At 35.6% G+C, this 16940-nt stretch overlaps 1 protein-coding gene and 1 non-coding gene across 2 annotated transcripts in view; both read right to left on the bottom strand.

Annotated features, from left to right (window-relative positions):
• LOC129641131 (interleukin-1 receptor accessory protein-like 1) overlaps nucleotides 1-16940 on the bottom strand; it is a 323348-nt gene that overhangs the window by 159994 nt on the left and 146414 nt on the right. The window lies entirely within an intron of this gene.
• On the bottom strand, nucleotides 16193-16296 carry LOC129641139 (U6 spliceosomal RNA). Its single transcript, XR_008709104.1, has one exon. It is a non-coding gene; the product is annotated as a U6 spliceosomal RNA (small nuclear RNA).

Genomic DNA, 16940 nt, shown 5'->3' with positions numbered 1-16940 from the left:
TTTATTTTGGGGGGCTCCAAAATCACTGCAGACAGTGACTGCAGCCATGAAATTAAAAGACGCTTGCTCCTTGGAAGAAAAGCTATGACCAACCTAGACAGCATATTAAAAAGCAGAGACCTTCCTTTGCCAACAAAGATCCATCTAGTCAAAGCTATGGTTTTTCTAGTAGTCATGTATGCATGTGAGAGTTGGACTGTGAAGAAAGCTGAGCGCAGAAGAATTGATGCTTTTGAACTGTGGTGTTGGAGAAGACTCTCCAGAGTCCCATGGACTACAAGGAGATCAAGCCAGTCCATCCTAAAGGAAATCAGTCCTGAGTATTCATTGGAAGGATTGATGCTGAAGCTGAAACTCCAATACTTTGGCCACCTGATGTGACGAACTGACTCATTTGAAAAGATTCTGATGCTGGGAAAGATTGAAGGTGTGAGAAGGGGACAACAGAGGATGAGATGGTTGGATGACATCACTGACTTGATGGACATGAGTTTGAGCAAGCTTAAGGAGTTGGTGATGGACAGGGAGGCCTGTCATGTTGCAGTCCATGGGGTCACAAAGAGTTGGACACAACTGAGAGACTAAAGTGAAGTGAAGTCACTCAGTCCTGTCTAACTCTTTGTGACCCCATGGACTGTAGCCTACCAGGCTTCTCTGTCCATGGGATTTTTCAGGCAAGAATACTGGAGTAGGTCTCCATTTCCTTCTCCAGGAGATCTTCCTGACCCAGGGATTGAACCAGGTCTTCCGCATTGTAGGCAGACGCTTTACCACCTGAGCCACCAGGGACGGAGACTGAACTGAACTGAAACTGAACATTAATAGCATCAGAATTTATTCAGGTGTTTCTCTGCCCACACAGAATGGTCTATGCTTCTTGATAGCTTACAGCCACCTTCTGATTAGTTTATTCTAATCTCATATATTATAGTAATCGATGTAATATGGTTCATTAAATTGTATTTAGAAGTTTAAATAGATGCTTCGTGAGGGTCTAAGATAGTCTCCAATGGAGACTCTCAAAAAGTTCAGATTTATAACTGTGTTCCAGTGTTTTGCACATTTTAGAATGCCTGATATCCTAAAGAAGTGAGTAAATGAAGTAGCTTTACACAGTTATGTTTCTATTTTAGAGTAACACAGGTTGCTTCACACTTGAAACTTCTTGAAATCTCTTTGAAAAAGTCTGAAGCACTTTGGAGAAACAAAATCATTCTCAAATGTAGGAACACTGTTTGGCCACTCAGACTATTATTACTTTCCACCTGAGCAAGGACATTCATCTCATAGTGGATTTCCTCATTTTCATCTCCTGTTGCGACAACTCATCCTGTACACTGTAGCTAGATTCATCTTCATGACGGGTGGTTCAGTCTTACCATGCTTATGCTCAAAAGCCTCCAGTGACTCCCAAATAAAGTTTAACCTTCTCAGCTTGCATCTGAAAACATCAACAACCTTACCAAATGTGTTCCCTTCATCATGGGACTTTGTCCAGCCAAACTTGTCTGCACTTCTTTTTTCAAAAATGCTCACTTAAGCATTTCCCTGTTGGTCCAGTGGCTAAGACTCCATACTCCCAATGCAGGGAGCCCAGATTCCACCCCTGGTCAGGGAACCAGATCCCACATGCTGCACTAAGGCCCAGTGCAGTCAAATAAATAAATATTAAAATGCATACTTGATTCTTTTCTGAAGCTGTGCCTTTGACCACACTATCTCCTATTACCATATCCACATAACAAATTCCTACCCATCTTTTAAATGTCAAGTCATAATATCTCCCCTTCATGGAAATTTCCCCTTCCTTCCACCAGAAGTTCTGAGCTCTGTAAGTATCAGAACTATCCTTCTTCTGTAGTACAACATTGTCATTATCTGCGTGTGTAATTCCCCAGAGTCAAGGACCTTGTCTTCATTCTTTCAACAAATATTTACAGAACACCAGTAGCTTTTAAAACAATGTTTTAGACACTAAGGAAGCTGCCAAGTTGAATAAAATCTAATCTTTGTCTTCCCACTGTCCAGTACAATGTCAGGCACATTGTCGGTACTGAAAAAATATATGTGGAATAAATAATGAGTAGTCCATCTCATTTTCAATAATGTAAGTTCTGATTTATAACACAATAAATTAAATTAACAGGAAATTCTATTCAGGAAGAAGATTTTTTCCAGATTAACCTTCAGAATATCTAAATGATACTATGCAGACATAAAAAGAAAAAAATATATTTTAAACATGAAGACAAAAGAAGTTTGAAAAATTTCAAGGCTTTTATATAAATTACAGATATATACATTTCTCTACTGTCAATAATTTCTTGATATTCTTTGATTTACACATGATAAACCTCCACTGTTAATTAATTCTATGAGCTCTTTAACATTACAATATTTACATGCTTGCTACATGCAATAATTTTCTGCAAATACTGACCACATGTGTTTTAATCTGAATTTATTTAGAGACAGTAATAATTAAATGCATTTTCTTGACAATCATATTCACATGATTTCAAACAAACTGATAAGTAAGACATGAAAGTAAGTATCCATATTGTTATTTTAAATGATGTTAAATATAATAATAATAAATATAATAAAACTGAAATCTTAGGCTTCATTTTTTGGCTTCTATATGAATGATTGTAAGCTAGGATTTGGAAGATAACTAAGGCAAATTTCCCCTCTGACATTTATATGTTACACGCACACACATTGCTGGAAGCTTGGATGGCGTATTCAACAAGCATACAAGATAATTCAGATCAATGTCAACTTGCTCTCACCAGAAAATGAAGTCCCATTGAAAGCCAACCTATCTTTCAGTCTAATTCAATAGAAAGCTAGAGTGCTAACAATAAAATGTCTAAGGTATAGGATTATGTCCGTTCTAGTTCAGAAAAATGAGTGTCTTTAGATAACAAAACTTCCCCTTTTGAAAAGAAAGCTATTATTGCTGCAGAAAATAGTTTCACATATTAAAAAGTTAAATTAATTTTCTATATAGCTCTAGTCCTAGCCATTTGAATAGAAAGAGCTTTAAACTAGACTCTTAAATGTCATGCTAATGACGTGGGTTGTGTCATGATCAAAATTTGTCATAAATAAGTGGTGTTTTGTAAGTAACCTGGGGAAAATAAACTAATGTTCTAAGTAAGGATGTGACTTTGAAATTCATTCTCTATGGTACCTGACTCAGAGAGAAATAATTGATTACTAATGGGGCAATATCAGGTTGGTTACATTACTATTTGCCTGCATGAATAAGAGGTAAGGATTTTTCAATTTCTGGATGGTCACCCATTCATCATTTTAACTGCTAAGTGCTTAGATCTGTGGATACTACTGGATTTCTTTAGTCGTCTCCCCAAACTTCTGTATGTTATATCATCCTCCTACAAAAGAGAAAAGCTTTATGGTTTTCTTATTAATGTTGTCACAATTAAGTGACAATATGGAGCTCTATAGTTTCAACCTTATATGTTAAAGAGATTGTTCATCAACTACACTTCAATAAAACTTTATAAAAAATAAAAAAAATAAAGGAAGGGATTGTTGAATGCAGTCTAAGATTTCAAGAATTCCAACTGAGAAAAGCATTCTCAGCTGACTGAGAATGCACCTGGGGTACCAATCAGAGACTACATAAAAAGTAATGAAAAGAATGAGATTTAGAGTTCTACTTAGGTTCAAGACCTGACTCATATTTACTTGTATTTAAGTTCTTGAAAAATAAACTCTGTAATTTACACACACTTTGTAGGTAAAATGAAAAGAAAAATAGTACTCAGATTTTAAATAGTGCCTATAGAATGCTTACTATAGAAACTGGAATATGGCAAATTTGAGATAAATAATAGCTTTTGTTATTGATATTAGGGAAGCTCAGATGGCTCAGTGATAAAGAATCCGCCTGCCAAAGTAGGAGGCACAGGAAACACGGGTTTGATCCCTGGGTTGGGAAGATCCCCTGGAGGAGGAAATGGCAACCCACTCCAGTTTTCTTTTCTGGAGAATCCCATGGACAGAGGAACCTGGCAGACTACAGTCAATGGGGTCGCAAAGAGTTGGACACAACTGAGCCTGGACACACACACACACACATACACATTTCCAGATAAGAAGGTTTAGACAGAAAAGGCATTTACAAGAATGCTAGTTTTTCCCTCCCCCCAACCCCCATTTACTACTCTACTTTTCAATCTTTCTTTTCCTGCCCCAGAAGATGACTTCAGCTTTAGTTTGGGTATGACCAATGGGCAGCGCCAGCAGAAGAGTGGGACAGAATGGGGTCAAGACATTTATTTTCCCCCAGCTCTCTGCTGAGCATTCTTTGTTTGGTTGTGTCCCTTTATCAATGGTCATAGGTCAAGTTGGGCAGATCCCCACTCCCCCTTGCAGCCATATCATGTTCTCTCTCCCCACAACCGCATTGTTTGCCACCTAACTCTAACTGAATACACCCCAATACATGAGAGTCTATGTGTATGCTGTTGGTATGGTACGAAAAGCCTAATATATCCAAGAGAAGCCCAAGTGTTAACTAGGAAAAATGAAGATGTGTATTCAATCTGAAGTAAAGGCATAAACGGGGACTCCAGGTGGCTTGAAATATAAGAAGTGGTTTTCAGGCAGTTTACAGGAAAACAGCATCTGTGACAGTGTCACATCTCATGTGGTTCCTTATGTTTCCCACAGAGGCTAGTCTCTCTGCTTAAAGGACTTAGGGCAACAGAACAAAATAGCACAGTCACTCCATTTCTAAAGTTCACTCTGTTTTTATAGGTTTCAACAGTAAGGTTTTTAAGCGGGGCTGGTGCACTGGGACGACCCAGAGGGATGGAATGGGGAGGGAGGAGGGAGGAGGGTTCAGGATGGGGAACACATGTATACCTGTGGTGGATTCATTTTGATATTTGGCAAAACTAATACAATTATGTAAAGTTTAAAAATAAAATAAAAAAAATAATAAAGCAATACTAATATTAGCTCTGTGGACTTCTCAGAATTGGCCCAAAGCTAACTGGAGGGTTTTAAACTTCAAGTCAGGAAACACACATGTATGTGTACAATGTACACCCTGACTGCGAGAGTATCCAGTGCTGTATGATACATGAGAAAAAGTAAACAGGGGAAAAAAAGAAGGGAAAAAGATCTATTTTGGGGTGACTTCGCTGGTGGACCAGTGGCTAAGACTCCATGCTCCCAATGCAAGGGGCCTGGGTTCAATCCCTGGTCAGGGAACTAGATGCCACCTGCTGCAACTAAGAATTTGCAGGTCTCAACTAAGATCTGGCACATTGAAATAAGTAAATCAATATTTTCAAAAAGATCTCTATTGTGTAGTCATCTGATAGCAGTATCAACTTTATGCAACTATGAAAACAGTAAGTGTGAGTTGGAACTTCCAATTAGGAAATTCCAAAGAACCCTAAGACACCCCCTGTATACCACTAATCAGATATCTTAAGAGGACTAGAGAAACAATAGAAGTGCAGTTTAGAACTCAGGACTCTTCCTGTTTCCCAGGAGAGGGATCCTTCTGCCCAGTTCTTGGCCACGTAAATCATCCCCACGGGGAAGCTAAAATAGGTACAATGATTAGGGATAGAGGAGAAAACATTAGTGTCTCAAATGTCTTTGGGACCTTATGATGGATTCTAATACTTCTCCAGAGGTGCCTCAGGAGCCTGCTCAGGGGATGTGTGAGCTAAGAAGGCCAGACTTTAAATGCCAGCACTGCTTTACAATAAGCTCTGTTTTTATCTGTATTCTGCACTGGCTTCTCTGTAGCTCTGGTTTCAAGAAAGGATTACACTGCTAGAAATAGTAATATAAACATTTTAAAGTCACTGTCTTTGAATTTTACATACATCTATTAGTGACAACAGAGAAGGCAATGGCACCCCACTCCAGTACTCTTGCCTGGAAAATCCCATGGATGGAGGAGCCTGGTAGGCTGCGGTCCATGGGGTCACTTAGAGTCGGACGTGACTGAGCGACTTCACTTTCACTTTTCACTTTCATGCATTGGAGAAGGAAAAGGCAACCCACTCCAGTGTTCTTCCATGGAGAATCCCAGGGACAGGGGAGCCTGGTGGGCTGCCGTCTATGGGGTCGCACAGAGTCGGACATGACTGAAGTGACTTAGCATAGCATAGCATTAGTGACAAATTCTGCAGTATATTATTGAATCCTGAACACTTCATCTTTCTCTTGTGATATACGATGTTAATGGTTGGTATTCCTGAGGAGCATAAACTATCCATGTACCACGAAGCAGCTTATATTAACACTTTTAACATTATGAATTTGTTGTTTACTCGTTTCAGTCATGTCCGACTCTTTTAGAACCCCATGGACTGTAGCTGCCAGGCTCCCCTGTCCATGGGATTTCTCAGGTAAGAATACCGGAGTGGGTTGTCATTTCCTTCCCAGGGGATCTTCCGGACCCAGGGATCAAACCTGGGTCTCCTGCACTGGCAGCTGAATTCTTTACCATCTGAGCCACCAGGGAAGCCCAACTTTGTAAATGAGCATGGACAAAAGCCCCTGCATGTTTATCTAGATTCATCCTTCCATTTCTGTTTTACCTGTAGGAAATTAGACAATTATGAGCTATTTTGATGGAAATCAGATTCCAAATATAGCAGAATCTTACCTTTAGCAGAACTATTTTGGTAAAATGTCTCACAGGGACCTCTTTGTCCCAACTTTACCTAAGATCATATTTATACTGGAGAACTTTTTAAAAGTCTTTCTTTTAATGGCTTTTTTTCCCATGGTGGGAATGTTAGTTTATCCCAATGAGAAGGTAGTCTGTGCGTGCATTACCTTCAGTAACATATTGAATGCTTAATATCAGAAATAATTATATACTGACAACATTAATGTCTTTTGAAAAACGATTGCTCGTTTTGTTTTTCAAAGGTAATGGAAACCCTCAACAGACTGCAGAAGCCCTAGTAGGAAGAGCTGAGAGGCAAATGGAATGAAACTGTGGTATAAAAGTAGTTGAGGAGTTTGTAATACTAAACTAAAAACAGTTTCTCTGTGCCATAATGGTGTATTTTAAAGGTACTTTTTATGTATTGGTAGAGAACAAATTTCCCTCCAGCTAACATCTTTTATCATCTGGTTGCATGTAGTCAAAAGTTCTATTTTCTAAGCAATGTGCTTTTAACCAAGTAAAAGAAGACCGTCTGCTTACTATTTGACTGTTATGGAGCTCAAATATTATTGCTAAACAAAGTATCTTTAAATAAATCTTCATTTCCTTGATGTCATACAACCCTGTTCATGCATGTTAATGTTTTCAGACCTATCTCAGGATCAGTTTACATGATAAAGTATAATTAACTGTTGTTTGCTTGCTTAAGTTGCAGTCAGTGTTTCAGTAAGCCTCACGTGGGCTCAAACTGGACTGCTGATTTGTGAAGCTTGTGGTGGTCCGCGTGGCAGTTGTGCCTGCAAAGCTTTATTCATATAAATGGCCATCATCTCTGCTTAGGGACCAAGAGCATGATTAGTTGGTTTCCTGGGTTTATTCTAGTTAGGATATTTGTGATACATGCTATTTAAGGAATTTCTCTAATTTGGCCTTTGGAAAACAACAAAAGGCTAAATTCAGTGAGATAAAATTTGAATACATGTATAGAAATGATTTGGATAATATATATTTTCTACTATCACTTTCAGCTACTACTGTGACTGGTATCTCTTCACATAACCCACGGTTTGAGAGTAGATAGTTCAGGGCTGCTCATCATCGAGCAGCTCATTGATGCCATTGAGACCCTAGGCTCCTTCTTATTCCACCATCTTTAATATGTGACTTTTATTTTCCTGGTTTCAAGGCAGACATTGCACTTCTGAACACCACACTCAAATGTAACATTTATTTCCTGGAAAGGCAGCCTGTTCCAGTGACTTCTTAAACTTCATTGGTCATAACCTGCTCATGGCCAATGCAAGCTGTTTGAGAGCCTGTGAAATCAAGGACAGTACTTTACAATCACTAAAGAACAGGAAAAGGGGGATAGAAAGGATGTTGAGTGAGCCAAGCTATATAGTATCTGTTCACTAAAAAATTATATTAATTATTTGAGCTTCAGGCTAAAAGATAGGCAATCTTATTGTCCTTTTCTTTTTGTCAACCTATGCTTCAGAAAATACATGCTGATCATAGCAAGTTGGCCACAGTGACTCTCATTTCCCTCTGTATTTTTTCAGGGTCCAATGTTAACGATACAACCAGGTAGTAGAGACTATTTTGGTCTATTTAGCATTCATTTATCCACTTTTTTGTATCTTAGAAACTCAATTTCAATTAGATATATCCTTAATTCCATGTAGCCACAGGTCTCAAGGGAAATTGAACTCACCCCAATTTTAGGAAGGGATTCTTTCAAGAGTAATCTTGCCTATGATTGGTTCTAGAATAAGCATATGTTCCCATTTTGACCTGAATGGGAATTCTTTCAGTGAGAAAAGGGAAATTCCTTGCCCCTATGAGATAGCCATAGGAATGTCCCCTGGATATTACTGGATGTAGATATGATGCTGAGGGCTGCTGCAGTCATCCTGCTACACAGAGGATAAAGCCACACTTGGAATTATGAGCAGAGAGATAGAAAGCACTGGGGCCCTTGATGACATTGCTGAATCCCTCTGCCCTGAAGCCCACTCCACCACTGAACTTCCTTCCAGTCAAGTAAGATCTTTTGTTCTTTATTTTTTTAGTCAGTTGTAATCAATTTCTGTTACTTGTAGCCAAAAATACCTTAATTCTTATGAATCATCTGAAATTTTTGTCCTCTAAAAGTTCTGAGAAGTTTGCATTTATGCTATTACTGTTATTTTGCTGCTTGTAACTCAAATTAAATGGGATTTCCCATAGAGACATCAATGTAGAAACACACTATATGCATCAGCACATTTAGAGCCAACTTGCTACCAAGAATGTGCTAAGAAAATGCATTATATCTCAAACTCCTTCCAGTTAAGGGTTTTTCCAACCCAGGGAAATGAGCCCCAGGTACAGTGCAGATCAACTGGGAAGTATTTCTACAAAATTGGTAAGTGAGTGTAACTTCGCCAGCCACATTTTACAGGGACAACCAAGAAATACGTACTGTGAGATGCATTGTAATCTATGAGGCCAACAGGCTGGTACTACCAAAGCAGGCTAAGGGACCCCTGAAACTGAAGTGAATGTTAGGCTAATTGTGCAGGAAATAGAAGAAGACTCCATTCAAGTCAAAAGATATTGTGCAAAAAGCAAAGAGGAAGAAATGGACAGTGTGTCCTATGCTCCCACTGTTCCCAAACTCTAGTTGAGATGGCATGTAGAAATTGAAATACCTGAGTGGGGCTTTAATGTTCTCAAATGTGCCATAGAGAGAGAGAGAGAGAGAAAGATGGAGAGAGAATAAATGACTATAATAAAACCCCTCACACTAAGTTCTTGGTAACAAGACAGAAGGATAAATGATATTATCATACAGGGTACTGCAGAACTTCATTTACAAAATGATATTGGATTACTTCCTAAGACACCTGCTTAATGTTAAATACAACAAAAACCATGAGGTAGAAGCAAATGTCAGAAAAAGGAGGAAAAAAGAAACACATTAAAAGCCCTTTTTAAAAAATAGTATATGAACATGCATCATTGATAGTTGGAATACACATGAATTGTTAAAATGCTAGAAAATAATGGCTCACAAAAATAAAAGCCCCAGATTAATTTTTAAAAAGATATTCTTCTTATGGTTTTACAAGTTGCTTACTATTTTATGTCAGAGTAATGGATTTGGTTAGTAGATGGCATGGTATAATTTAAAAAGGTGTTAGAAGGTATTCACTTAAAATATAAGATATGGTGCTCACTGTGATTAATTTTAGGGACCTTTTCTAAGAGACTTAGGGTAAGAGACACTGTTGTTCTAAGCCTCAGTCTGAATTTTCACACTATTTTGATTACTTACAAAGAAAAAGGTGTGAAGCATATATACAAATAACCAGGAAATGCTAATGTTAATTTTCTTTACTGTTGAAACTTTGTTAGATTATGCAATGTTTTTTATTGAGTCACCAACAATAGGAAACATATGTTTCCCACACATTTAGTAGGAGACAAATGTTAAGAAGGTCTAATCATAACAGGGACACACAGGGCTATGAGTCTAGACAAATTTAAATACATGAAAAAGCTCATCTCTTTCTTATCCAAACGCCTGTCAGGTTTCAAGGTTAAAGCCATATTTATATTTTCATTTTTTTCTCCTCATAATTGGTAAGGTTATATCTATGAATATTATACCACCTAATTTCAAAAATTTCAAATAGGTTAAAAGGCAATTTATCATCAGCTTTAAAATGGGATGTTAACAGCTTTACAGTTAAATTAGGCTATGAAAAATGGGTAAAGGTTGTCTATGGAAAAAAAAAAGCTTTTTATGACAAAGATAATTGAACTCACAGAGAGGAAGGTATAACCTGAAATGATTTAGAAAATCCATCATGAAAGTGTGTCATTATATTAATTTAGAGAGAAAATCACTTTTTTATTTACACATCTCTAATGAATTCATCTCTTCATTCAGACAGGCCAGGGACCAGTGAAATGTTAATGATGAACATGTCAAAAGTTGGAATATAACCTTGTCACATTCACCATAAGACTCTCAGCAGTTTGGAACAATTTTCTTGACCTGCTTGAAATCCTCTATGAGAGGATTCTTTAAAAAGCCATCTTATTGAAAGATAAAAGGAATTATTTGGGAAAATTCCTTTGAGTCATTTTCGAAAATATTTTTTATGAGAGAAGTGAATGCATATTCATGGTAGAGAATACAGACTATGAATAAAAGCATAAAACAGAAAATAAAAATTACCTGCAATTCCACTTTCCTAAGGTAACTAACAATTGTAAATATTTTGGTTTGTCTTCTTTGTCTTTGAATGTTTATACAATTGTTACCATAGGGTGAACAATTAGGTTGTGTATTATTTTGCTTACTCAACATTCCATCATGAAGCTTTCCCCAGGCAGCATATTGAGAACCAGAAGAAAATATAAACAGCAACTTTTAACAAATTACTGGGATATTTGAATCATTAAAGACTGAGTGTAAAGTATGTTTAACAAGCTATGAAAAAAAAGGAAGGGGTGAGTATATGAATAAGAGGCAACAGGCTATGGAAAATGACAAAGCAGATTTGGAAATGAAAATACTATAACTTTCAGAAATAAAAATATCATTGAATATAAAAATGATTGAATAATTGAATGTTTAGGTTAATGGCTGATTACAAACATCTAAAGAAATAATTGGTGATTTGAAACTTAGATTTGAAGATATATTCTACAATGCAGAAGAAAAACAAAAACATGGAAAATATAAAATAGGGCTGGAGATATGGAGAATAAAGTAAGAAGATATGTCTTATTCTAAGCAGAGTTCCATAAGAGAAAAAGAATGAAGAATGGGACTGACATATATCTGAAGTGATAACATCTGAGAATTTTCATAACAGATGAAAGATACCAATTCCAAGATTCATGAACACTAATGACTCTCAGAAAGGATAAATAAAAAGAAATCCTCTGCAGGGTATGTATAATGAAATTATATGAAATTAAATACAAAGAGAAAACTTTTAAAATAGAGAAGAGACAGCACCTTCAAGAGTACTTACATTGAACCTTACAAACAAATTATCAGAGTCAGCAAAGGAAGTCAAAAGCCTGTGGAATAATATTTCACTGTGCTGAAAAGAAATTAGAACTACATGTACCTTTCATGAATGAAAAATACAAACATTTTAGACAACAGACAGACTGAATTTGGTAGCAGTTAACCCTCACTAAAGGAAAGTATAAAGAATTAATCTTCAGGCACTAATAAAATGATTACAGAGGGATGCAGGAAGGTATGATGTGAAAAAAAGTGTTAAATACTTGAGTATATTCAATCAACAGATTCAATAATTATTTATGAGTAATGACTATGTGGTAGGCTTTGTTTTAAGTACTTGAAGTATAGCAAAGAATAACCACCACAACAAAAATTCCTGCTTTCATGGAACCTCTAGTCTAGTGCCTACCTAAACAAATATTGGCTGTATAAAGCAATAACAATGCACCTTTCATGAATTTAAAAAAGTCTAAGATACTGAGCAGCAATAAGAAAAGTTGAGAAAAGCAGCAGAAATAAAGTCTTCCAAAGTTTTTACTTTTTTTTCTGATGGAGAATAAAAATATAGCTAAAAGTAAACTTCCCTAAATTAAGTGTATATGCAAATTCTAGGATATAATGGAAAGAACAGAGATAAAGTATAAAACTTCTAAACTCAGTCAGTATGAAAGAAGGAAAAAAGTCAGAGAAAATGACACATAAAAAATGTCAGGTAAATAGAAAGCACAAAATATGGTAGAGATGATTCCAAATACCAATTAAAAATGTTTGCTGTAGGCTTATCATATATGGCCTTTACTATGTTGAGATAGGTTCCTTCTATGCCCATTTTTTGAAGAGTTTTAATCATAACTGGGTGCTGAATTTTGTCAAAGGCTTTTTCTGCACCTATTGAGATTATCATATGGTTTTTATCTTTCAATTTGTTAATATGGTATATCACATTGATTGATTTGCATATACTGAAGAATCCTTGCATTCCTGGAATAAACCCAACTTGATCATGGTGTGTGAGCTATTTGATGTGTTGCTGAATTCTGTTTGCTAAAATGTTGTTGAGGATTTTTGAATCTATGTTCATCAGTGATATTGGCCTGTAGTTTTCTTTTTTGTGTGTTGCCTTTGTCTGGTTTTTGGTATCAGGGTGATGGTGGCCTTGTAGAATGAGTTTGGAAGTGTTCCTTCCTTCACAATTTTTTGAAAGAGTTTAGAAGGAGAAGGCATTAGCTCTTCTCTAAATGTTTGATAGAATTCTCCTGTGAAGCCATCTGGTCCTGGACTTTTGTTTTTTGGGAGATTTTTGATCACAGCTTCAGTTTCAGTACTTGTAATTGGGTTGTTCATAATTTCTATTTCTTCCTGGTTTAGTCTTGGAAGATTGAACTTTTCTAAGAATCTGTTCATTTCTTCCAGTAAATACCAATTAAAAATGAACTAAAAATTCTAGTTAACAAGGATTTTCAGACAGGAACAGAAAGATCAAATCCAACTAAATGTCTTCATAAATGGCACATCTAAATTAAAAGTGCACAAAATAGTATATAAAATATTCATATATAGCAAATATAAATAAAATGAAGCTGGCCTGCCAACATTAATAATACATGAAATAGATTTTAAAGAAAAGGTATTGTTAGATATAAAGAAGGCCACCATATAATAGTAAGAATTTCACCTTATCAGAAAGACATATCTAGAATACATACTGAGACTATAAAATTATGCATCTCAAAATACATTGTCAAAATATATAATGTTTTAAAACTTGACAGATTGTGAAGACAAATACACAAATAGGCCAGGTGAGTAAATGTTTTCAAAATTCCTCCTACCAATTGATAGATACAGCAGGCAAAAACAAAAAAGAAAAATTAGCACAATATATAAAATTTGAGATATGCAACCAACTTGCTTGAGCTAATGTATCCAACAATTTCAGAACACAAAAGCTTTTCAAACACACATGGAGCATTACTGAAAATAATATGATGAGCCTTATTGCAACTCTATAAATTTAAAAAGATTAGAAATCATTAAATAAATTTACCCTAATACAATGTTGCTTTTATCTGCTATGGTAAAATTATACGTGAGATCATATTTAAAAAAAAAAAAATCCTAATCCAAAAAAAAGGGACAGCTCACTTATTGGAAAAAAGTAAATTATCATGCTGCATACTATTAAGGCATCTTAAATTTTCATTGAATGATCATGGCATAATTACTCTATTGCTTGTGATTGCTACTATAAATACCCCTGGGACAAAACTCCTATTATGTAAGTCTTTGTAAGAGTCTAATTACTTTCTTAAGGGTATATTCTTAGTATTTGAAATGTTAGATCATGTTGTAAACCTTTCAACCTAAAATTCCCTGTAGGTGTTGCACAAAAGTTTTACTAATCTTACTCTGAGCGGCAGGGTATGAAGGTGTCTATTTTACAAATCTTTTGATAATACTATCAGGAAAAATTATAATCTTATCATTTTGATTAGCATATCTTTGATTACCAAATTATTCATGATGTTGAAAACAGTCCATAAATTTCTTGACCATTTTATTTATTCTTATCATTTTTTAACGTGTTCAATCATGTGCTTTGCTGCTTTTCTTTTTTCTTTTTCTTTTCTTTTTTTAAAAAATTTAATTGGAGGCTAATTAATATTGTGGTGGGTTTTGCCATACATTGACATGAATCAGCCATGCCACTTTTTTTGTGGCATCTTTGTCTGGTTTTGGTATTAGGGTGATGGTGGCCTCATAGAATGAGTTTGGAAGTTTACTTCCTCTGCACTTTTCTGGAAGAGTTTGAGTAGGATAGGTGTTAGCTCTTCTCTACATTTTTGGTAGAATCAGCTGTGAAGCCGTCTGGTCCTGGGCTTTTGTTTGTTGGAAGATTTCTGATTATAGTTTCGATTTCCATGCTTGTGATGGGTCTGTTAAGATTTTCTATTTCTTTGTGGTTCAGTTTTGGAAAGTTATACTTTTCTAAGAATTTGTCCATTTCTTCCAAGTTGTCCATTTTATTGGCATATAGTTGCTGACAGTAGTCTTTTATGATCCCTTGTATTTCTGTGTTGTCTGTTGTGATGTCTCCATTTCCATTTCTAATTTTGTTGATTTGCTTCTTCTCCCTTTTTTTCCTTGAGGAATCTGGCTAATGGTTTGTCTATTTTATTTATCTTCTCAAAGAACCAGCTTTTAGCTTTGTTAATTTTGGCTATGGTCTCATTTGTCTATTTTGTATTTATTTCTGCCCTAACTTTTATGATTTCTTGCCTTCTACTAACCCTGGGGGTGCTTTATTTCTTCTTTTTCTAGTTGCTTTAGGTGTAGAGTTAGGTTATTTATTTGATTTCTCTCCTGTTTCTTTAGGTAGTCTTGTATTGCTATGAACCTTCTTCCCCTTAGCACTGCTTTTACTGAATCCCATAGGTTTTGGGTTGTTTTGTTTTCATTTTCATTCATTTCTATGCATTTTTTAATTTATTTTCTGATTTCTTCTGTATTTGTTGGTTATTCAGAAGTGTGTTGTTTGGCTTCCATATGTTTGTATTTTTAATAGTTTTTTCCTGTAGTTGACATCTAATCTTACTGCATTGTGGTCAGAAAAGATGCTTGAGACGATTTCAATTTTTTTGAATTTACCAAGGCTAGGTTTATGGCCCAGGATGTGATCTATCCTGGAGAAGGTTCAGTGTGCACTTGAGAAACAGGTGAAATTCATTGTTTTAGGATGAAATGTCCTATAGATATCAATTAAGTCTAACTGGTCCATTGTATCATTTAAAGTTTGTGTTTCCTTGCTAATTTTCTTTTTAGTTGATCTATCCATAGATGTAAGTGGGGTATTAAAGTCTCCCACTATTACTGTGTTACTGTTAATTTCCCCTTTCATACTTGTTAGCATTTGCCTTACATATTGCAGTACTCCTATGTTGGATGCATATGTAATTGTTATACCTTCTTCTTGATCCTTTGATCATTATGTAGTGTCCTCCTTTGTCTTTTTTCACAGCCATTATTTCAAAGTCTATTTTATCTGATATGCGTATTGCTACTCCTGCTTTCTTTTGGTCTCCATTTGCATGAAATATCTTTTTCAAGCTCTTCACTTTCAGTCTGTATGTGTCCCTTGTTTTGAGGTGGGACTCTTGTAGACAGCATATATAGGGGTCTTGTTTTTGTATCCATTCAGCCAGGCTTTGTCTTTTGGTTGGGGCATTCAACCCATTTACATTTAAGGTAATTATTGATAAGTATGATCCCGTTTGCATTTACTTTGTTGTTTTGGGTTCGACTTTATAAACCGTTTCTGTGTTTCCTGTCTAGAGAAGATCCTTTAGCATTTGTTGAAGAGCTGGTTTGGTGGTGCTGAATTCTCTCAGCTTTTGCTTGTCTGTAAAGCTTTTGATTTCTCCTTCATATTTGAATGAGATCCTTGCTGGGTACAGTAATCTGGGTTATAGGTGTTTCTCTCTCATAAAAATATGGAACAGTTCACGAATTTGCATGTCATCCTTGCACAGGGGCCATGCTAATCTCTGTATCATTCCAATTTTAGTATATGTGCTGCTGAAGCGAGCACAGCTTTTAAAAAGTGGATTTATAGAACAATTTTTGTATTAGAAATTCAATCTCTTCATGCCTGTTGAATATACTTAACCTAGTTAGTTAGTCATTAAGTTTTTTATCTTTTGATTTTGTTCTTTTTAATGTAGTCAGAATCTTTTCTCTTGTGAGGACCATCTGTCTTCTTTTTTAATAAAAAAAAATCATGGAAAATTGTTATCTATCTTGAGATTCATTAACCAGTAACTTTTCCACATGTCTTATGGTTTCATTTTTCATATAAGCTCCCTAAATTATTATATAAAAATACACACATATATGTATGTCTCTATATATGTGTGTCTGTGTATGTATGAATACTTATATTTTTGATTTATTTAATTCAGGGTCATTTGTCCTATCCATTGACTTGTCTCCTCATCTTAAGATAAGCTAGACCCATATTTTCCCCCCATCTTTATTGTGACATAATTGATAAATAAAATTTGTATGTACATCATGTGTACAACACTATTCTTTAAGTTTTTTTTTAATGTGGACCATTTTTAAATCCTTTATTGTATTTGTTATAATATTGTTTCTGTTTTATGTTTTAGTTTTTTGACTATGAGGCATGTGGGATCTTAGCTCCCAGACCAGGGATCGAACCTGCCTCCCCTG

The sequence above is a fragment of the Bubalus kerabau genome, unplaced genomic scaffold (genome assembly GCF_029407905.1).
Source record: "Bubalus kerabau isolate K-KA32 ecotype Philippines breed swamp buffalo unplaced genomic scaffold, PCC_UOA_SB_1v2 scaffold_76, whole genome shotgun sequence".
NCBI lineage: Eukaryota > Metazoa > Chordata > Mammalia > Artiodactyla > Bovidae > Bubalus > Bubalus kerabau.
The sequence above is the reverse complement of the archived record's forward strand: the minus strand, read 5'-3'. Positions and strand labels throughout refer to the sequence as shown.